General features: G+C 35.3%; 1 pseudogene; it reads right to left on the bottom strand.

Annotated features, from left to right (window-relative positions):
- LOC105950359 (uncharacterized) overlaps positions 1-25,995 on the bottom strand; it is a 50,343-nt pseudogene that overhangs the window by 23,973 nt on the left and 375 nt on the right.

The raw sequence follows: 25,995 nt of genomic DNA, 5'->3' as shown, positions 1-25,995 counted from the left end.
TATGGTCAAAATTCGATTCCAAAAGCGATAATGAAAATACGTGCTACAGCTCGAGGACATGAATGCGCATCATGAAACGTGCACAAAAACACTCGCTAGAAAAGATACGCACATAAGTAACAATACAAAAGCATGCACAAAAGTACCCCCGCAAAAGTGCATTCGCAAAAAGGATCATGAAAAAACAAACTACAAACCTAGGATATTAATACAAATCAACAAACAAGGACAAATACACTCGCTCAACTGGACATGCACAAACGTACATGTAAAAAAACATGCACAAAGGTGCATTCGCAGCAAAGGTCTTGAAAACACGAACTATGACACTAGGACTTTAATACGCATAACCGAACAACAGCGAAAACACTAGATACAAAAGTTTTAGCGGAGTTTAGAAATAACACTCTACATTTACGTTTACGTGGATTTTTTTTTTGGATTAATTAATATTTCTATTTTAATTGGTGAATTTAGTATCTTATAGGTACAAATCGATAATTAGGTGTCCATGAAGCAAAAATGATCAAAGAGTAAGAAAAGAGTTGAAATTAGGAAAATCAAATCAAATTAGAAGTGAGGATCCCTCAACATCTTTGGTAGTGTCCACGAAGTCGAGCATAACTTTCTCATCTGGACTCCAATTCAACTGTTTCGGGCGGCATTATTAAGCTATTCCAGCTGGCTACAATTTATGTCTAACTTCAAATTTCCAAATACGGACTCGAACATGGTCAAAATTGGAATCCAAAAGCGATCATGAAAATACGTGCTACAGTTCGAGGACATGAATGCGCATCAAGAAACGTGCACAAAAAGACTCGAAACAAAAGATATGCACATAAGTACTCACGCAAAAGTGCATTCGCAAAAAGGATCATGAAAACACAAACTACAATCCTAGGACATTAATACAAATCAACAAACATGCGCAAACACACTCGCTCAACTAGACATGCACAAACGTACATGTGAAAAAACATGCGCAAAAGTGCATCCGCAACAACGTTCTTAAAAACACGAACTACAACACTAGGACTTTAATAGCCATAACCAAACAACATCAAAAACACTAAATACAAAACATACAGTGGAGTGTAGAAATAATACTCTATGTTTACGTTTACGTGGATTTTTTTTTGGATTAATTTATATTTTTGTTTTAATTGGAGGATATAGTATCTTATAGGTACAAATCGATAATTACGTGTCCATGAAGCAAAAATGATCAAAGAGTAAGAAAAGAGTTGAAATTACGAATATAAAATCAAATTAGAAGAGAGGATCTCTCAACACCTTGGTAGTGTCCACGAAGTCGAGCGTAACATTCTCATCCGGACTCCAAATCAACTGGTTCCGACGCCATTAGAAAGCTATTTCAACTAGCTACAATTCATGTCTAACGTCAAATTTCCTACTTCGGACTCGAACACGATCAAAATTGGATTCCAAAAGTGATCATGAAAATATGTGCTACAGTTCGAGGACATGGATGCGCATCAAGACACGTGCACAAAAACACTCCCTAGAAAAGATACGCACATAAATAACAGTACAAAAGCATGCACAAAAGTACTCACGCAAAAGTGCATTCGCAAAACGGATCATGAAACCATAAACTACAATCCTAGGACATTAGTACAAATCAACAAACATGCACAAACACACTCACTCAACTGCACATGCACAAACGTACATGTAAAAAAAACATGCGCAAAAGTGCATTCGCAACAACGTTCTTAAAAACACGAACTACAACAGTAGGACATTAATACGCATAACCTAACAACAGCAAAAACACTAGATACAAAAGATACAACGGAGTTTAGAAATAACACTCAATGTTTACGTTTACGTGGATTTATTTTTTTGATTAATTTATTTTTCTATTTTAATTGGTGGATTTAGTATCTTATAGGTACAAGTCGATAATTTGGTGTCCATGAAGGAAAAACGATCAAAGAGTAAGAAAAGAGTTGTAATTAGAAAAATCAAATCAAATTAGAAGAGAGGATCCCTCAACATCTTTGGTAGTGTCCACGAAGTCGAGTATAACTTTCTCATCCGGATTCCGAATCAACTGGTTCTGGCTGCATTAAAAAGCTATTTCAGCTGGGTACATATCCTGTCTAACATCAAATTTCCAAATTCGGACTCGAACATAGTCAAAATTGGAATCCAAATGCGATAGTGAAAGTACGTGCTACAGTTATAGGACATGAATGCGCATCAAGAAACGTGCACAAAAACACTGGCTAGAAAAGATACGCACATAAGTAACAATACAAAAGGATGCACAAAAGTACCCACGCAAAAGTGCATTCGCAAAAAGGATCATGATAAAACAAACTACAATCCTAGGACATTAATACAAATCAACAAACATGGACAAACACACTCGCTCAAATGGACATGCACAAACGTACATGTAAAAAAACATGCCCAAAAGTGCATTCGCAACAACGGTCTTAAAAACACGAACTACAACACTAGGACTTTAATACGCATAACCAAACAACGGCAAAAACACTAGATACAAAAGATACAGTGGAGTTTAGAAATAAATCTCTACGTTTACGTTTACGTGGATTTTTTTTTTAGATTAATTTATATTACTCTTTTAATTGGAGGATTTAGTATCTTATAGGTACAAATCGATAATTAGGTGTCCATGAAGAAAAAATGATCAAATTGTAAGAAAAGAGTTGCAATTAGGAAAATAAAATCAAATTAGAAGAGAGGATCCTTCAACATCTTCGGTAGTGTCCACGAAGTCGAGCATAACTTCCCCATCCCGACTCCAAATCAACTGGTTCCAACGGCATTAGAAAGCTATTTCAGCTAGCTACAATTCATGTCTAACGTCAAATTTCCTACTTCGGACTCGAACAGGGTCAAAATTCGATTCCAAAAGTGATCATGAAAATACGTGCTACAGTTCGAGGACATGAATGTGCCTAAAAAAACGTGCACAAAAATACTCACTAGAAAAGATACACACATATGTAACAGTACAAAAGTATGCAAAAAAGAAATCACGCCAAAGTTCATTCGCAAAAAGGATCATGAAAACACAAACTACAATCCTAGGACATTAATACAAATCATCAAACATGCGCAAACACACTCGCTCAACTAGACATGTACAAACGTACATGTTAAAAAACATGCGCAAAAGTGCACTCGCAACAACGTTCTTAAAAACACGAACTACAACACTAGGACTTTAATACGCATAACCAAACAACAGCAAAAACACTAGATACCAGTGGAGTTTAGAAATAACACTCTACGTTTACGTTTACATGGATTGTTTTTTGATTAATTTATATTTCTATTTTAATTGGAGGACTAAGTATCTTATAGGTACAAGTCAATAATTTGGTGTCCATGAAGGAAAAATGATCAAAGAGTAAGAAAAGAGTTGCAATTAGGAAAAAAAATTCAAATTAGAAGAGAGGATCCCTCAACATCTTTGGTAGTGTCCACGAAGTCGAGCATAACTAACTCATTCGGATTCCAAATCAACTGGTTCTGGCGGCATTAGAAAGCTATTTGAGCTAGCTAAAATTCCTGTTTCACATCCAATTTCCAAATTCGGACTCGAATATTGTCAAAATAGGAATCCTAAAGCGATCATGAAAATACGTGCTACTATTCGAGGACATGAATGCGCATCAACAAACGTGCACAAAAACACTCGCTAGAAAAGATACGCACATAAGTAACAATACATAAGCATGCACAAAAGTACCCACGGAAAAGTGCATTCGCAAAAATGATCATGAAAAAACAAACAACAATCCAAGGAAATTAATACAAATCAACAAACATGCACAAACACACTCGCTCAAATGGACATGCACAAACATATATGTAAAAAAACATGCAAAAAAGTGCATTCGCAACAACGTTCTTAAAAACACGGAATACAACACTAGGACTTTAATACACATAACCGAACAACAACAAAAACACTAGATACAAAACATACAGTCGAGTGTAGAATTAACACACTACGCTTACGTTTACGTGGATTTTTTTTTGGATTAATTTATATTTCTGTTTTAATTGGTGCATTTAGTATCTTATAGGTACAAATCGATAATTAGGTGTCCATGAAGCAAAAATGATCAAAGAGTAAGAAAAGAGTTGCAATTAGGAATAAAATCAAATTAGAAGAGAGGATCCCTCAACATCTTCTGTAGTGTCCACGAAGTCGAGCATAACTTTCTCATCCGGACTCCAAATCAGCTGGTTCCGGCGGCATTAGAAAGCTATTTCAGCTGGCTACAATTCCTGTCTAACGTCAAATTTCCAAATTCGGACTCGAACATGGTCAAAATTCGATTCCAAAAGCGATAATAAAAATACGTGCTACAGTTCGAGAACATGAATGCGCATCAAGAAACGTGCAGAAAAACACTCGCAATAAAAGATACGCACATAAGTAAAAGTAGGGCTGGAAAAAAAATACCGATTACCATATACCATGGTATACCAACCAAGGATTACCGAAAGAACGGTTACCATTATTGTCTGCGGTATGGTATTAGTACCGTACCATTACAATATGGTACGGTATTGGTATTGTATTTCTAATACCACGGTAATACCGTACCGTACCGCAATTTACATTTAATCCGATTAATATATTTTTTCGATATTATTTTTTGTAATTCTATTTTGTTTACTTAGAAGCTTATAAATGGGAACAATTATTTTTCACTTAAGTTAGTGGTAGTATATTGTTTTTTGTTTTTTTTTTTTTTTTTTTTTTTTTCTACCAAGTTGAATTTTGTAATTTAACATATATGTTCTACTAAATTGTCTTTTATGTTCCCTATAGCCAACTAATTTTATTATATATGATGTATGAATATTTTATTTTTTTACCTACATGTATGTATAGCATTGGTAAAGTATTTATTGTATGTAACAATTATTAAGAACAATCAAGTTTCTAATAAATACCTAGTTATTCCATTAAAAAAAACATTTACATTATTATGGTATATGTTCTTGTGTCAATGAAGCAAATTATGTTAATTATTCCCATTATACACTAGAAAATAAGATACAACTCATACAAGAGTAACTATCTATAACTATTTTCAATTGGGATATATATATATATATATATATATATATATATATATGTGTGTGTGTGTGTGTGTGATAACCATTTTTTCTTTAATATTTGATGCATCACCAAGTACGGTAGAGTACCCCGTACTGATTGTACCATACCGAAAATAACGGTATACCGAACATTGGTATACCGAACTTTTTGGTACGGTAACGGTATGAAGTTTTTCAATACCGCAATGTACGGTAGGTACACGGTATTGAGCCAAATGTTTGGCAACCGTACCGAATCCACCCCTACGTAAAAGTACAAAAGCAAGCACAAAAGTACTCACGCAAAAGTGCATTCGCAAAAAGGATCACGAAAACACAAACTACAATGATAGGACCTTAATACAATCAACAAACATGCACAAACACACTCGCTGAACTGGACATGCACAAACGTACATGCATAAAAACATGCGCAAAAGTGCATTCGCAACAACGTTCTTAAAAACACGAACTATAACACTAGGACTTTAATACGCATAACCAAACAACAGCAAAAACATTAGATACAAAACATACAGTGGAGTGTAGAAATAACACTCTACGTTTACGTTTACGTGGATTTTTGTTTGGATTAATTTATATTTATGTTTTAATTGGAGGATTTAGTATCTTATAGGTACAAATAGATAATTAGGTGTCCATGAAGCAAAAATGATCAAAGAGTAAGAAAAAGGTTGCAATTAGGGAAATAAAATTAAATTAGATGAGAGGATCCCTCAACATCTTCGGTAGTGTCCACGAAGTCGAGCATAAATTTCTCATCCGGACTCCAAATCAACTGGTTCCGACCGCATTAGAAAGCTATTTTAGCTGGCTACCCTTCCTGCCTAACGTCAAATTTCCAAATTCGGACCCGAACATGGTCAAAATTTGATTCCAAAAGCGATCATGATAATACGTGCTACAGTTCGAGGACATGAATGCGCATAAAAAAACGTGCACAAAAACACTCGCTAGAAAAGATACGCACATAAGTAACAGTACAAAAGCATGCACAAAAGTACTCACGCCAAAGTGCATTCCTAAAAAGGATCATGAAAACATAAACTACAATCCTAGGACATTAATACAAATCAACAACCATGGACAAACACACTCGCTCAAATGGAAATTCATAAAGGTACATGTAAAAAAACATGCGCAAAAGTGCATTCGCAACAATGTTCTTAAAAACACGAACTACAACACTAGGACTTTAATACGCATAACCAAACAACAGCAAAAACACTTTACGTGGAATCTTTTTTTGATTAATTTATATTTGTGTCTTAATTGGAGGATTTAGTATCTTATAGGTACAAATCGATAGTTACGTGTCCATGAAGCAAAAATGATCAAAGAGTAAGAAAAGAGTTGCAATTAGGAAAATAAAATCAAATTAGAAGAGAGGATCCCTCAACATCTTCTTTAGTGTGCAAGAAGTCGAGCATAACTTCCTCATCCGGACACCAAATCAACTGGTTCCTGCGGCATTAGAAAGCTAATTGAGCTGGCTACAATTCCTGTCTAATGTCAAATTTCCAAATTCGGACTCGAACATGGTCAAAATTCGATTCCAATAGCGATCAGTAAAATACGTGCTACAATTCGAGGACATGAATGCGCATCAAGAAACGTGCACAAAAACAGTCACAATAAAAGTTACGCACATAAGCAAAGGAACAAAAGCAAGCACAAAAGTACCAACGCAAAAGTGCATTCGCAAAAAGGATCATGAAAACACAAACTACAATCCTAGGACATTAATACAAATACACAAACATGCACAAACACACTCGCTCAACTCGATATGCACAAACGTACATGTAAAAAAACATGCGCAAAAGCGCATTCGCAACAACGTTCTTAAAAACACGAACTACAACACTAGGACTTTAATACGCATAACTAAACAACAGCAAAAACACTCTACGTTTACTTTAACGTTGATGTTTTTTTGGATTAGTTTATATTTCTATTTTAATTGGAGGATTTCGTATCTTTTAGGTACAATCAATAATCAGGTGTCCATAAAGCAAAAATGATCAAAGAGTAAGAAAAGTGTTGCAATTAGGAAAATAAAATCAAATTAGATGAGAGGATCCCTCAACATCTTCGGTAGTGTCCACGAAGTCGAGCATAACTTTCTCATCCGGACTCCAAATCAACTGGTTCCGACGGCATTAGAAAGCTATTTAAGGTGGCTACACTTCCTGTCTAACGTCAAATTTCCAAATTCGGACTCGAACATGGTCAAAATTCGATTCCAAAAGCGATGATGAAAATACGTGCTACAGTTCGAGGACATGAATGCGCATCAAGAAACGTGCACAAAAACACTCGCTAGAAAAGATACGCACATAAGTAACAGTACAAAAGCATGCACAAAAGTACTCATGCCAAAGTGCATTCGCAAAAAGGATCATGAAAACACAAACTACAATCCTAGGACATTAGTACAAATCAACAAACATGCACAAACACACTCGCTCAAATGGACATGCACAAACGTACACGTAAAAAAACATGCGCACAAGTGCATTCACAACAACGTTCTTAAAAACAAGAACTACAACACTAGGACTTAAATATGCATAACCAAACAACAGCAAAAACACTAGATACAAAATATAGAACGGAGTTTAGAAATAATACTCTACGTTTACGTTTACGTGGATTTTTTTTTTGATTAATTTATATTTCTGATTTAATTCGTGGATTTAGTATCTTATACGTACAAGTCGATAATTTTGTGTCCATGAAGGAAAAATGATCAAAGAGTAAGAAAGAGTTGCAATTAGGAAAATCAAATCATATTAGAAGAGAAGATCCTTCAACATCTTTGGTAGTGTCCATGAAGTCGAGGATAACTTTCGCATCAGGATTCCAAATCAACTAGTTTCGGCATCATTAGAAAGCTATTTCAGCAGGCTACAATTCCTGTCTAACGTCAAATTTCAAAATTCGGACTCGAACACGGTCAAAATTGGATTCCAAAAGTGATCATGAAAATATGTGCTACAGTTCGAGGACATGGATGGGCATTAAGAAACGTGCACAAAAACACTCGCTAGAAAAGATACGCACATAAATAACAGTACAAAAACATGCACAAAAGTACTCACGCAAAAGTGCATTCGCAAAAAGGATCATGAAAACATAAACTACAATCCTAGGACATTAGTACAAATCAACAAACATGCACAAACACACTCACTCAACTGCACATGCACAAACGTACATGTAAAAAAACATGCGCAAAAGTGCATTCGCAACAACGTTCTTAAAAACACGGACTACAACACTAGGACTATAATACACATAACTGAACAACAACAAAAACACTAGATACAAAATATACAGTGGAGTGTAGAATTAACACTCTACGATTAAGTTTACGTGGATTTTTTTTGGGATTAATTTATATTTCTGTTTTAATTGGTGGATTTAGTATCTTAAAGGTACAAATCTATAATTAGGTGTCCATGAAGCAAAAATGATCAAAGAGAAAGAAAAGAGTTTCAATTAGGAAAATAAAATCAAATTAGAAGAGAGGATCCCTCAACATCTTCTGTAGTGTCTAGGAAGTCGATCATAACTTCTTTATCCGGACACCAAATAAACTGGTTCCGGCGGCATTAGAGAGCTATTTGAGCTGGCTACAATTCCTAACTCACGTCAAATTTCCAAAATTCGGCCTCGAACATTATCAAAATTCGATTCCAAAAGCGATAATGAAAATACGTGCTACAGTTCGAGGACATGAATGCGCATCAAGAAACGTGCACAAAAACACTGGCTAGAAAAGATACGCACATAAGTAACAGTACAAAAGCATGCACAAAAGTACCCACGCAAAAGTGCATTCGCAAAAAGGATCATGAAAATACAAACTACAATGCTAGGACACTAATACAAATCAACAAACATGCACAAACACACTCGCTCAAATGGACATGCACAAACGTACATGTAAAAAAACATGCGCAAAAGTGCATTCGCAGCAACGTTCTTAAAAACACGGACTTCAACATTATGACTTTAATACACATAACCGAACAACAACAAAAACACTAGATACAAAACATATAATGGAGTGTAGAAATAACACTCTACGTTTACGTTTACGTGGATTTTTTTTTTTTGGATTAATTTATAATTTTGTTTTAATTTTAGGATTTAGTATCTTATAGGTACAAATCGATAATTAGGTGTCCATGAAGCAATAGTGATCAAAGAGTAAGAAATGAGTTGAAATTAGGAAAATCAAATCAAATTAGAAGAGAGGATCCCTCAACATCTTCGGTAGTGTACACGATGTCGAGCATAACTTTCTCATCTGGACTCCGAATATACTGGTTCCGGCGGCATTAGAAAGCTATTTCAGCTGGCTACAATTCTTGTCTAACGTCAAATTTCCAAATTCAGACTCGAACATGGTCAAAATTCGATTCCAAAAGCGATCATGAAAATACGTGCTACAGTTCGAAGACATGAATGCTCATCAAGAAACGTGCACAAAAACACTAGTTAGAAAAGATACGCACATAAGTAACAGTACAAAAGCAAGCACAAAAGTACCCACGCAAAAGTGCATTCGCAAAAAGGATCATGAAAAAACAAACTACAATCCTAGGACATTAATACAAATACACAAACATGCACAAACACACTCGCTAAACTGGACATGCACAAACGTACATGTAAAAAAACATGCGTAAAAGTGCATTCGCAACAACGTTCTTAAAAACACGGACTACAACACTAGGACTTTAATACTCATAACCGAACAACAACACAAACACTAGATACAAAATATACAGTGGAGTGTAGAATTAACACTCTACGATTAAGTTTACGTGGATTTTTTTTGGGATTAATTTATATTTCTGTTTTAATTGGTGGATTTAGTATCTTAAAGGTACAAATCTATAATTAGGTGTCCATGAAGCAAAAATGATCAAAGAGAAAGAAAAGAGTTTCAATTAGGAAAATAAAATCAAATTAGAAGAGAGGATCCCTCAACATCTTCTGTAATGTCTACGAAGTCGAGCATAACTTCCTCATCCTGACACCAAATCAACTGGTTCCTGCAGCTTTAGAAAGCTATTTCAGCTGGCTACAATTCCTGTCTAACGTAAAAATTCCAATTTCAGACTCGAACATGATCAAAATTCGATTCCAAAAGCGATAATGAAAATATGTGCTACAGTTCGAGGACATGAATGCGCATCAAGAAACGTGCACAAAAACACTCGTTAGAAAAGATACGCACATAAGAAACAGTACAAAAGCTTGCACAAAAGTACCCACGCAAAAGTGCATTCGCAAAAAGGATCATGAAAATACAAACTACAATCCTAGGACACTAATACAAGTCAACAAACATGCACAAACAAACTCGCTCAAATGGACATGCACAAACGTACAAGTAAGAAAACATGCGCAAAAGTGCATTCGCAGCAACGTTCTTAAAAACACGGACTACAACACTAGGACTTGAATACACATAACTGAACAACAACAAAAACACTAGATACAAAACATATAGTGGAGTGTAGAAATAACACTCTACGTTTACGTTTACGTGTTTTTTTTTTAGGATTTAGTATCTTATAGGTACAAATCGATAATTAGGTGTCCATGAAGCAATAGTGATCAAAGAGTAAGAAATGAGTGGAAATTAGGAAAATAAAATCAAATTAGAAGAGAGGATCCTTCAACATCTTCGGTAGTGTCCACGAAGTCGAGCATAACTTCCTCATCCAGACACCAAATCAACTGGTCCCGGCGTCATTAGATAGCTATTTTAGCAAGCTACAATTCCTGTGTAACGTCAACTTTCCAAATTTGGACTCGAACATGGTAAAACTTCGATTCTAAAAGCGATCATGAAAATACGTGCTACACTTCGAGAACATGAATGCGCATCAAAAAACATGCACAAAAACACTCGCTAGAAAAGATACACACATAAGTAACAGTACTAAAGCATGCACACAACTACTCACGCAAAAGTGCATTCGCAACAGGATCATGAAAACACAAACTACAATCCTAGGACATTAATAGAAATCAACAAACATGCACAATCACACTCGCTCAAATGTTCATGCACAAACGTACATGTAAAATAACATGCGCAAAAGTGCATTCCCAACAACGTTCTTAAAAACACGGACTACAACGCTAGGACTATAATACACATAACTGAACAACAACAAAAACACTAGATACAAAATATACAGTGGAGTGTAGAATTAACACTCTACGATTAAGTGTACGTGGATTTTTTTTGGGATTAATTTATATTTCTGTTTTAATTGGTGGATTTAGTATCTTAAAGGTACAAATTTGTAATTAGGTGTCCATGAAGCAAAAATGATCAAAGAGTAAGAAAAGAGTTGCAATTAGGAAAATCAAATCAAATTAGAAGATAGGATCCCTCAACATCTTCTGTAGTGTCCAGGAAGTCGAGCATAACTTCTTTATCCGGACACCAAATAAACTGGTTCCGGCGGCATTAGAGAGCTATTTGAGATTGCTACAATTCCTATCTCACGTCAAATTTCCAAATTCGGCCTCGAACATTGTCAAAATTCGATTCCAAAAGCGATAATGAATATACGTGCTACAGTTCGAGGACATGAATGCGCATCAAGAAACGTGCACAAAAAAACTCGCTAGAAAAGATACGCACATAAGTAACAGTACAAAAGCATGCACAAAAGTACCCACGCAAAAGTGCATTTGCAAAAAGGATCATGAAAATACAAACTACAATGCTAGGACACTAATACAAATCAACAAACATGCACAAATACACTCGCTCAAATGGACATGCACAAACGTACATGTAAAAAAACATGCGCAAAAGTGCATTCGCAACAACGTTCTTAAAAACACGGACTACAACACTAGGACTTTAATACACATAACCGAACAACAACACAAACACTAGATACAAAATGTACAGTGGAGTGTAGAATTAACACTCTACGATTACGTTTACGTGGATTTTTTTTGGGATTAATTTATATTTCTGTTTTAATTGGTGGATTTAGTATCTTATAGGTACAAATCGATAATTCGGTGTCCATGAAGCAAAAATGATCAAAGAGTAAGAAAAGAGTTGCAATTAGGAAAATAAAATCAAATTAGAAGAGAGGATCCCTCAACATCTTCTGTAATGTCTACGAAGTTGAGCATAACTTCCTCATCCTGACACCAAATCAACTGGTTCCTGCGGCATTAGAAAGCTATTTCAGCTGGCTACAATTCCTGTCTAACGTAAAATTTCCAATTTCAGACTCGAACATGATCAAAATTCGATTCCAAAAGCGATCATGAAAATACGTGCTACAGTTCGAGGACATGAATGCGCATCAAGAAACGTGCACAAAAACACTACTTAGAAAAGATACGCACATAAGTAACAGTACAAAAGCATGCACGAAAGTACCCACGCAAAAGTGCATTCGCAAAAAGGATCATGAAAATACAAACGTCAATCCTAGAACATTAATACAAATACACAAACATGCACAAACACACTCGCTAAACTGGACATGCACGAACGTACATGTAAAAAAACTTGCGCAAAAGTGCATTCGCAACATCGTTCTTAAAAACATGAACTACAACACTAGGACTTTAATACGCATAACCAAAGAACTGCAAAAACACTAGATATAAAACATAAAGTGGAGTGTAGAAATAACACTCTACGTTTATGTTTACGTGGAATTTTTTTTGGATTAATTTATATTTCTGTTTTAATTGGAGAATTTAGTATCTTATAGGTGCAAATCGATAATTAGGTATCCATGACGCTAAAATGATCAAAGAGTAAGAAAAGAGTTGAAATTAGGAAAATAAAATCAAATTAGATGAGAGGATCCCTCAACATCTTCGTTAGTGTCCACGAAGTCGAGCAAACCTTTCTTATCCGGACTCCAAATCACATGGTTACGACGGCATTAGAAAGCTATTTCAGTTGGCTACACTTCATGTGTAACGTTAAATTTCCAAATTCGGACTCGAACATGGTCAAAATCGATTCCAAAAGCGATCATGATAATTCGTGCCACAGTTCCAGGACATGAATATGAATAAAAAAACGTGCACAAAAACCTTCGCTAGAAAAGATACGCACATAATTAACAGTACAAAAGCATGCACAAAAGTACGCACGCCAAAGTGCATTCGCAAAAAGGATCATGAAAACACAAACTACAATCCTAGGACATTAATACAAATCAACAAACATGCACAAACAAACTCGCTCAAATGGACATGCACAAACGTACATGTAAAAAAACATGCGCAAATATGCATTCGCAACAACGTTCTTAAAAACACGAACTACAACACTACGACATTAATACGCATAACCATACAACAGCAAAAACACTAGATACAAAAGATACAACGGAGTTTAGAAATAACAATCTACGTTTACGTTCACGTGGATTTTTTTTTGATTAATTTATATTTCTGTTTTTTTTGGTGGATTTAGTATCTTATAGGTACAAGTCGATAATTTGGTGTCCATGAAGGAAAAATGATCAAAGAGTAAGAAAAGAGTTGCAATTAAGAAAATCAAATCGAATTAGAAGAGAGGATCCCTCAACATCTTTGGTAGTTTCCACGAAGTCGAGCATAACCATCTCATCCGGATTCCAAATCAACTGGTTCTGGCGTTGGAAATCTATTTTAGCTAGCTACAGTTCCTGTCTGACGTCAAATTTCCAAATTCGGACTCGAACATGGTCAAAATTGGAATCCAAATGTGATAATTAAAATACGTGCTACAGTTAGAGGATATGAATGCGCATCAAGAAACGTGCACAAAAAGACTCGCTAGAAAAGATACGCACATAATTAAAAGTACAAAAGCATGCACAAAAGTACCCACGCAAAAGTCCATTCGCAAAAAGGATCATGAAAACACAAACTACAATCCTAGGACATTAATACAAATGCACAAACATGCACAAACACACTCGCTCAACTGGACATGCACAAACGTACATGTAAAAAAACATGCGCAAAAGTGCATTCGCAACAATGTTCTTAAAAACACAAACTACAACACTAGGACTTTAATACGCATAACCAAACAACAGCAAAAACACTAGATACAAAACATACAGTGGAGTGGAGAATTAACACTCTACGTTTACGTTTACGTGGATTTTTTTTGGATTAATTTATATTTCTGTTTTTAATTGGAGGATTTAATATCTTATAGGTACAAATCGATAATTAGGTGTCCATGAAGCAAAAACACTCGCTAGAAAAGATACGCACATAAGTAACAGTACAAAAGCATGCACAAAAGTACACTTGCCAAAGTGCATTCGCAAAAAGGATCATGAAAACAAAAACTACAATCCTAGGACATTAATACACTCGCTCAAATGGATATGCACAAACGTACATGTAAAAAAACATGCGCAAAAGTGCATTCGCAACAACGTTCTTAAAAACACGAACTACAACACTAGGACTTTAATACGCATAACCAAACAACAGCAAAAACACTTTACGTGGAATCTTTTTTTGATTAATTTATATTTGTGTCTTAATTGGAGGATTTAGTATCTTATAGGTACAAATCGATAGTTACGTGTCCATGAAGCAAAAATGATCAAAGAGTAAGAAAAGAGTTGCAATTAGGAAAATAAAATCAAATTAGAAGAGAGGATCCCTCAACATCTTCTTTAGTGTGCAAGAAGTCGAGCATAACTTCCTCATCCGGACACCAAATCAACTGGTTCCTGCGGCATTAGAAAGCTAATTGAGCTGGCTACAATTCCTGTCTAACGTCAAATTTCCAAATTCGGACTCGAACATGATCAAAATTCGATTCCAATAGCGATCATGAAAATACGTGCTACAATTCGAGGACATGAATGCGCATCAAGAAACGTGCACAAAAACAGTCACAATAAAAGTTACGCACATAAGCAAAGGAACAAAAGCAAGCACAAAAGTACCAACGCAAAAGTGCATTCGCAAAAAGGATCATGAAAACACAAACTACAATCCTAGGACATTAATACAAATACACAAACATGCACAAACACACTCGCTCAACTCGATATGCACAAACGTACATGTAAAAAAACATGCGCAAAAGCGCATTCGCAACAACGTTCTTAAAAACACGAACTACAACACTAGGACTTTAATACGCATAACTAAACAACAGCAAAAACACTAGATACAAAATATACAGCGGAGTTTAGAAATAACACTCTACGTTTACTTTAACGTTGATTTTTTCTTTGGATTAGTTTATATTTCTATTTTAATTGGAGGATTTCGTATCTTTTAGGTACAATCAATAATCAGGTGTCCATAAAGCAAAAATGATCAAAGAGTAAGAAAAGTGTTGCAATTAGGAAAATCAAATCAAATTAGATGAGAGGATCCCTCAACATCTTCGGTAGTGTCCACGAAGTCGAGCATAACTTTCTCATCCGGACTCCAAATCAACTGGTTCCGACGGCATTAGAAAGCTATTTAAGTTGGCTACACTTCCTGTCTAACGTCAAATTTCCAAATTCGGACTCGAACATGGTCAAAATTCGATTCCAAAAGCGATCATGAAAATACGTGCTACAGTTCGAGGACATGAATGCGCATCAAGAAACGTGCACAAAAACACTCGCTAGAAAAGATACGCACATAAGTAACAGTACAAAAGCATGCACAAAAGTACTCATGCCAAAGTGCATTCGCAAAAAGGATCATGAAAACACAAACTACAATCCTAGGACATTAGTACAAATCAACAAACATGCACAAACACACTCGCTCAAATGGACATGCACAAACGTACACGTAAAAAAACATGCGCACAAGTGCATTCACAACAACGTTCTTAAAAACAAGAACTACAACACTAGGACTTAAATATGCATAACCAAACAACAGCAAAAACACTAGATACAAAATATAGAACGGAGTTTAGAAATAATACTCTACGTTTACGTTTACGTGGATTTTTTTTTGGATTAATTTATATTTCTGCTTTAATTCGTGGATTTAGTATCTTATAGGTACAAGTCGATAATTTTGTGTCCATGAAGGAAAAATGATCAAAGAGTAAGAAAGAGTTGCAATTAGGAAAATCAAATCATATTAGAAGAGAAGATCCTTCAACATCTTTGGTAGTGTCCATGAAGTCGAGGATAACTTTCGCATCAGGATTCCAAATCAACTAGTTTCGGCATCATTAGAAAGCTATTTCAGCAGGCTACAATTCCTGTCTAACGTCAAATTTCAAAATTCGGACTCGAACACGGTCAAAATTGGATTCCAAAAGTGATAATGAAAATACGTGCTACAGTTCGAGGACATGGATGGGCATTAAGAAACGTGCACAAAAACACTCGCTAGAAAAGATACGCACATAAATAACAGTACAAAAGCATGCACAAAAGTACTCACGCAAAAGTGCATTCGCAAAAAGGATCATGAAAACATAAACTACAATCCTAGGACATTAGTACAAATCAACAAACATGCACAAACACACTCACTCAACTGCACATGCACAAACGTACATGTAAAAAAACATGCGCAAAAGTGCATTCGCAACAACGTTCTTAAAAACACGGACTACAACACTAGGACTATAATACACATAACTGAACAACAACAAAAACACTAGATACAAAATATACAGTGGAGTGTAGAATTAACACTCTACGATTAAGTTTACGTGGATTTTTTTTGGGATTAATTTATATTTCGGTTTTAATTGGTGGATTTAGTATCTTAAAGGTACAAATCTATAATTAGGTGTCCATGAAGCAAAAATGATCAAAGAGAAAGAAAAGAGTTTCAATTAGGAAAATAAAATCAAATTAGAAGAGAGGATCCCTCAACATCTTCTGTAGTGTCCAGGAAGTCGAGCATAACTTCTTTATCCGGACACCAAATAAACTGGTTCCGGCGGCATTAGAGAGCTATTTGAGCTGGCTACAATTCCTAACTAACGTCAAATTTCCAAAATTCGGCCTCGAACATTGTCAAAATTCGATTCCAAAAGCGATAATGAAAATACGTGCTACAGTTCGAGGACATGAATGCGCATCAAGAAACGTGCACAAAAACACTGGCTAGAAAAGATACGCACATAAGTAACAGTACAAAAGCATGCACAAAAGTACCCACGCAAAAGTGCATTCGCAAAAAGGATCATGAAAATACAAACTACAATGCTAGGACACTAATACAAATCAACAAACATGCACAAACACACTCGCTCAAATGGACATGCACAAACGTACATGTAAAAAAACATGCGCAAAAGTGCATTCGCAGCAACGTTCGTAAAAACACGGACTTCAACATTATGACTTTAATACACATAACCGAACAACAACAAAAACACTAGATACAAAACATATAGTGGAGTGTAGAAATAACACTTTACGTTTACGTTTACGTGGATTTTTTTTTTTTGGATTAATTTATAATTTTGTTTTAATTTTAGGATTTAGTATCTTATAGGTACAAATCGATAATTAGGTGTCCATGAAGCAATAGTGATCAAAGAGTAAGAAATGAGTTGAAATTAGGAAAATCAAATCAAATTAGAAGAGAGGATCCCTCAACATCTTCGGTAGTGTCCACGATGTCGAGCATAACTTTCTCATCTGGACTCCGAATATACTGGTTCCGGCGGCATTAGAAAGCTATTTCAGCTGGCTACAATTCTTGTCTAACGTCAAATTTCCAAATTCAGACTCGAACATGGTCAAAATTCGATTCCAAAAGCGATCATGAAAATACGTGCTACAGTTCGAAGACATGAATGCTCATCAAGAAACGTGCACAAAAACACTAGTTAGAAAAGATACGCACATAAGTAACAGTACAAAAGCAAGCACAAAAGTACCCACGCAAAAGTGCATTCGCAAAAAGGATCATGAAAATACAAACTACAATCCTAGGACATTAATACAAATACACAAACATGCACAAACACACTCGCTAAACTGGACATGCACAAACGTACATGTAAAAAAACATGCGTAAAAGTGCATTCGCAACAACGTTCTTAAAAACACGGACTACAACACTAGGACTTTAATACTCATAACCGAACAACAACACAAACACTAGATACAAAATATACAGTGGAGTGTAGAATTAACACTCTACGATTACGTTTACGTGGATTTTTTTTGGGATTAATTTATATTTCTCTTTTAATTGGTGGATTTAGTATCTTATAGGTACAAATCGATAATTAGGTGTCCATGAAGCAAAAATGATCAAAGAGTAAGAAAAGAGTTGCAATTAGGAAAATAAAATCAAATTAGAAGAGAGGATCCCTCAACATCTTCTGTAATGTCTACGAAGTCGAGCATAACTTCCTCATCCTGACACCAAATCAACTGGTTCCTGCGGCATTAGAAAGCTATTTCAGCTGGCTACAATTCCTGTCTAACGTAAAATTTCCCATTTCAGACTCGAACATGATCAAAATTCGATTCCAAAAGCGATAATGAAAATATGTGCTACAGTTCGAGGACATGAATGCGCATCAAGAAAAGTGCACAAAAACACTCGTTAGAAAAGATACGCACATAAGAAACAGTACAAAAGCTTGCACAAAAGTACCCACGCAAAAGTGCATTCGCAAAAAGGATCATGAAAATACAAACTACAATCCTAGGACACTAATACAAGTCCACAAACATGCACAAACAAACTCGCTCAAATGGACATGCACAAACGTACAAGTAAGAAAACATGCGCAAAAGTGCATTCGCAGCAACGTTCTTAAAAACACGGACTACAACACTAGGACTTGAATACACATAACCGAACAACAACAAAAACACTAGATACAAAACATATAGTGGAGTGTAGAAATAACACTCTACGTTTACGTTTACGTGTTTTTTTTTTAGGATTTAGTATCTTATAGGTACAAATCGATAATTAGGTGTCCATGAAGCAATAGTGATCAAAGAGTAAGAAATGAGTGGAAATTAGGAAAATAAAATCAAATTAGAAGAGAGGATCCTTCAACATCTTCGGTAGTGTCCACGAAGTCGAGCATAACTTCCTCATCCAGACACCAAATCAACTGGTCCCGGCGTCATTAGATAGCTATTTTAGCAAGCTACAATTCCTGTGTAACGTCAACTTTCCAAATTTGGACTCGAACATGGTAAAACTTCGATTCTAAAAGCGATCATGAAAATACGTGCTACACTTCGAGAACATGAATGCGCATAAAGAAACATGCACAAAAACACACGCTAGAAAAGATACACACATAAGTAACAGTATAAAAGCATGCACACAACTACTCACGCAAAAGTGCATTCGCAACAGGATCATGAAAACACAAACTAAATCCTAGGACATTAATAGAAATCAACAAACATGCACAATCACACTCGCTCAAATGTTCATGCACAAACGTACATGTAAAAAAACATGCGCAAAAGTGCATTCCCAACAACGTTCTTAAAAACACGGACTACAACACTAGGACTATAATACACATAACTAAACAACAACAAAAACACTAGATACAAAATATACAGTGGAGTGTAGAATTAACACTCTACGATTAAGTTTACGTGGATTTTTTTTGGGATTAATTTATATTTCTGTTTTAATTGGTGGATTTAGTATCTTAAAGGTATACGAAGTCGAGCATAACTTTCTTATCCGAACACTAAATCGACTGGTTCCGGCGTCATTAGAAAGCTATTTCAGCTGGCTACAATTCCCGTCTAAGGTCAAATTTCCAAATTCAGACTCGAACATGGTCAAAATTGGATTCCAAAAGCGATCATGAAAATACGTGCTACAGTTCGAGGACATGAATGCGCATCATGAAACGAGCACAAAAACACTCGCTAGAAAAGATACGCACATAAGTAAAAGTACAACAGCATGCACAAAAGAACTCACGCAAAAGTGCATTCGCAAAAAGGATTATGAATACACAAACTACAATCCTAGGACATTAATACAAATCAACTAACATGCACAAACACACACGCTCAAAGGGACATGCACAAACATACATGTAAAAAAGCATGCACAAAAGTGCATTCGCAACAACTTTCTTAAAAACATGAACTACAACACTAGAACTTTAATACGCATAACCAAACAAACAGCAAAAACACTAGCTCCAAAACATACACTGGAGTTTAGAAATAACACTCTACGTTTACGATTACGTGGATTTTTTTTTTGGATTAATTTATATTTCTGTTTTAATAGGTGGATTTAGTATCTTATAGGTACAAATCGATAATTAGGTGTCCCTGAACCGAAAATGACCAAAGAGTAAGAAAAGAGTTGCAATTTGGAAAATAACGTGCTACAGTTCGAGGACATGAATGCGCATCAAGAAACGTGCACAAAAACACTACTTAGAAAAGATACGCACATAAGTAACAGTACAAAAGCATGCACGAAAGTACCCACGCAAAAGTGCATTCGCAAAAAGGATCATGAAAATACAAACGTCAATCCTAGAACATTAATACAAATACACAAACATGCACAAACACACTCGCTAAACTGGACATGCACAAACGTACATGTAAAAAAACTTGCGCAAAAGTGCATTCGCAACATCGTTCTTAAAAACATGAACTACAACACTAGGACTTTAATACGCATAACCAAAGAACTGCAAAAACACTAGATATAAAACATAAAGTGGAGTGTAGAAATAACACTCTACGTTTATGTTTACGTGGAATTTTTTTTGGATTAATTTATATTTCTGTTTTAATTGGAGAATTTAGTATCTTATAGGTGCAAATCGATAATTAGGTATCCATGACGCTAAAATGATCAAAGAGTAAGAAAAGAGTTGAAATTAGGAAAATAAAATCAAATTAGATGAGAGGATCCCTCAACATCTTCGTTAGTGTCCACGAAGTCGAGCAAACCTTTCTTATCCGGACTCCAAATCACATGGTTCCGACGGCATTAGAAAGCTATTTCAGCTGGCTACACTTCCTGTGTAACGTTAAATTTCCAAATTCGGACGCGAACATGGTTAAAATCGATTCCAAAAGCGATCATGATAATTCGTGCCACAGTTCCAGGACATGAATATGAATAAAAAAACGTGCACAAAAACCTTCGCTAGAAAAGATACGCACATAATTAACAGTACAAAAGCATGCACAAAAGTATGCACGCCAAAGTGCATTCGCAAAAAGGATCATGAAAACACAAACTACAATCCTAGGACATTAATACAAATCAACAAACATGCACAAACACACTCGCTCAAATGGACATGCACAAACGTACATGTAAAAAAACATGCGCAAATATGCATTCGCAACAACGTTCTTAAAAACACGAACTACAACACTACGACATTAATACACATAACCATACAACAGCAAAAACACTAGGTACAAAAGATACAACGGAGTTTAGAAATAACAATCTACGTTTACGTTCACGTGGATATTTTTTTGATTAATTTATATTTCTGTTTTTTTTGGTGGATTTAGTATCTTATAGGTACAAGTCGATAATTTGGTGTCCATGAAGGAAAAATGATCAAAGAGTAAGAAAAGAGTTGCAATTAAGAAAATCAAATCGAATTAGAAGAGAGGATCCCTCAACATCTTTGGTAGTGTCCACGAAGTCGAGTATAACTTTCTCATCCGGATTCCAAATCAACTGGTTCTGGGGGCATAAGAAAGCTATTTCAGCAGGGTTCATATCCTGTCTAACATCAAATTTCCAAATTCGGACTCGAACATGGTCAAAATTGGAATCCAAATGCGGTAATGAAAGTACGTGCTACAGTTATAGGACATGAATGCGCATCAAGACACGTGCACAAAAACACTTGCTAGAAAAGATACGCACATAAGTAACAATACAAAAGCATGCACAAAAGTACCGACGCAAAAGTGCATTCGCAAGAAGGATCATGAAAAAACCAACTACAATCCTAGGACATTAATACAAATCAACAAACATGGACAAACACACTCGCTCAAATGGACATGCACAAACGTTCATGTAAAAAAACATGCCCGAAAGTGCATTCGCAACAACGTTCTTAAAAACACGAACTACAATACTAGGACTTTAATACGCATAACCAAACAACAGCAAAAACACTAGATACAAAAGATACAGTGGAGTTTAGAAATAACTCTTTACGTTTACGTTTACGTGGATTTTTTTTTGGATTAATTTATATTACTCTTTTAATTAGAGGATTTAGTATCATGTAAGTACAAATCAATAATTAGATGTCCATGAAGAAAAAATGATCAAAGAGTAAGAAAAGAGTTGAAATTAGGAAAATCAAATCAAATTAGAAGAGAGGATCCCTCAACATCTTCGGTAGTGTCCACGAAGTCGAGCATAACTTTCTCATCTGGACTCCAATTCAACTGGTTCCGGCGGTATTAGAAAGCTATTCGAGCTAGTTATAATTTATGTCTAACTTCAAATTTCCAAATACGGACTCGAACATGGTCAAAATTGGAATCCAAAAGCGATCATGAAAATACGTGCTACAGTTCAGGGACATGAATGCGCATCAAGAAACGTGCACATAAAGACTCGCAATAAAAGATATGCACATAAGTAAGAATACAAAAGCATGCACAAAAGTACTCACGCAAAAGTGCATTCGAAAAAAGGATCATGAAAACACAAACTACAATCCTAGGACATTAATACAAATCAACAAACATGCGCAAACACACTCGCTCAACTAGACATGCACAAACGTACATGTAAAAAAATATGCGCAAAAGTGCATTCGCAACAACGTTCTTAAAAACACGAACTACAACACTAGGACTTTAATACCCATGACCAAACAACAGCAAAAACACTAAATACAAAACATACAGTGGAGTGTAGAAATAACACTCTACGTTTACGTTTACGTGGATTTTTTTTTGGATTAATTTATATTTTTGTGTTAATTTGAGGATAGAGTATCTTATAGGTACAAATCGATAATTAGGTGTCCATGCAGCAAAAATGATCAAAGAGTAAGAAAAGAGTTGAAATTAGGAATTTAAAATCAAATTAGAAGAGAGGATCCCTCAACATCTTCGGTAGTGTCCACGAAGTCGAGCGTAACTTTCTCATCCGGACTCCAAATCAACTGGTTCCGACGGCATTAGAAAGCTATTTCAGCTAGCTACAATTCATGTCTAACGTCAAATTTCCTACTTCGGACTCGAACATGGTCAAAATTTGATTCCAAAAGTGATCATGAAAATACTTGCCACAGTTGGAGGACATGAATGCGCATAAAAAAACGTGCACAAAAACACTCGCTAGAAAAGATACGCACATATGTAACAGTACAAAAGTATGCAAAAAAGTACTCAGGCCAAAGTTCATTCGCAAAAAGGATCATGAAAACACAAACTACAATCCTAGGACATTAATACAAATCCACAAGCATGGATAAACACACTCGCTCAACTGGACATGCACAAACGTACATGCAAAAAAACATGCGCAAAAGTGCATTCGCAACAACGGTCTTGAAAACACGAACTACAACACTAGGACTTTAATACGTATAACCAAACAACAGCGAAAACACTAGATACAAGAGATTTAGCGGTGTTTAGAAATAAAACTCTACATTTACGTTTACGTGGATTTTTTTTTTGGATTAATTTATATTTCAGTTTATATTGGTGGATTTAGTCTCTTATACGTACAAATCGATAATTTGGTGTCCATGAAGCAAAAATGATCAAAGAGTAAGAAAATAGTTGAAATTAGGAAAATCAAATCAAATTAGAAGAGAGGATCCCTCAACATCTTTGGTAGTGTCCACGATGTCGAGCATAACTTTCTCTTCCGGACACCAAATCAACTGGTTCTGGCGGCATTAGAAAGCTATTTCAGATGGCTACAATTCCTGTCTAATGTCAAATTTACAAATTCGGACTCGAACATGGTCAAAATTGGATTCGAAAAGCGATCATGAAAATACGTGCTACAGTTCGAGGACATCAATGAGCATCAAGAAACGTGCACAAAAACACTCGCTAGAATAGATACGCACATAAGTAATAGTACAAAAGCATGCACAAAAGTACTCACGCTAAAGTGCATTCGCAAAAAGGATCATGAAAACACAAACTACAATCCTAGGACATTAATACAAATCAACAAACATGCACAAACACACTCGCTCAAATGGACATGCACAAACGTATATGTAAAAAAACATGCACAAAAGTGCATTCGCAACAACGTTCTTAAAAACACGAAATACAACACTAGGACTTTAATACACATAACCGAACAACAACAAAAATACTAGATACAAAACAAACAGTGGAGTGTAGAATTAACACTCTACGCTTACGTTTACGTGGATTTGTTTTTGGATTAATTTATATTTCTGTTTTAATTGGTGTATTTACACTACAAGAAATATTGGTTTTAGTGACAATTTTGTATGGTCGCTAAAAGTTAGAAAATGGTAGCTAAAACTTATAGCGACCAAATTAAGCTTGGTCACCGGTGGTCACAACAGGGTAGCTACTAAAAGTACCCAGTGACAAGAAAATTAATTGGACGCTAAAAGATGATATTTAGCGGCGAACTAATAATGGTCACTAAAAATATAATTATTAACGACCAATTTTTGACTCGCTAATGTAAATTTTATGGTGGCAATATTATTAATATGGTTGCTATAGCAACATATATAGTGGCCATATAATTTTGGTCACTAAATGATAGATACGTATAGTGACCATATTTTATTGTTGCTATAGGATATATATTTTACCACCAATTTTTTTGGTTGCTACATAGTATACATATAGTGACGGTATCTATTGGTTGATAAATAATATATCTCTTGGTTGCTAAAATATATACATATAGTTACCATATTATTGGTTGCAATAGTTTTTACATGGTTTCTCAACAATTGCATTAATTTACTGAGCAATTCAGACCCATAAAAAAAATTAAAATAAAACTAAAGATTGCAAATTTACATATTATCAATCAAATGTAAGTATTATAATTTTAGTCTATCATACTCAATACAATAATAAATCAATCATTCCAAATAATAAGAAAGATTGCTATAATTATTTCATAATAAATTCCACTTCATAAATTGTTAAGCGACAACAAATATGACTCCACAATAACGTTCTTTCACTTCATCAAACAGTCACAGAAATTACAGCCCCATTTCGACAGAATGCTCCATAGTGCCTACGTCTTTTTCGGCATGTCCATGATGAACCTAACCACATAAAATCATTCGCATATTGATCGACCTTTCGAACACGGACATCCTACAAAGATATCAGTGATGTAAGACAATGGCCCAAGTCAATCGTAGAACTCAAAAATACAAAAAATTAAGTAAACTGAATAACGAGAAGAAAAAAACACTCGCGGAACTTACCTTAACAATAACATCATCTAACTGACCATCCATCCCACATGTAAACTCCTTAACAGACCCACTAGGCCGTTCACCTAAAATAAAAATCAAAATAAATTGATTAACACCAACAACAGAAGAGGTACTAACAAATCTTTTTAACCAAAAGGAAGAGGGACGAGTATTATAATGTTGTAAAAGAAAAGCAAAAACCATGTATCGCAATCCTCAACAAAACTATGTTCAGCAGTAAGAGAAAAAAATCACAGAACAATCAATATTGGCCTAGAGAGAACATTGTAGATGTTGACCTAGAATAGGAAATGGGAAATCCGAGGCTCTCAACCAGCTTTTAGAAATCTTAATATCCCTGCAGTCCAGATTACAGTCAGTCTTTCATAACGATAGCACCACATCTATTGAGGCAATGAAACCCATAGATT

This window comes from Erythranthe guttata, chromosome 7, assembly GCF_056151865.1.
Source record: "Erythranthe guttata isolate IM_541 chromosome 7, IM_541, whole genome shotgun sequence".
Classification (NCBI taxonomy): domain Eukaryota; kingdom Viridiplantae; phylum Streptophyta; class Magnoliopsida; order Lamiales; family Phrymaceae; genus Erythranthe; species Erythranthe guttata.
The sequence above is the reverse complement of the archived record's forward strand: the minus strand, read 5'-3'. Positions and strand labels throughout refer to the sequence as shown.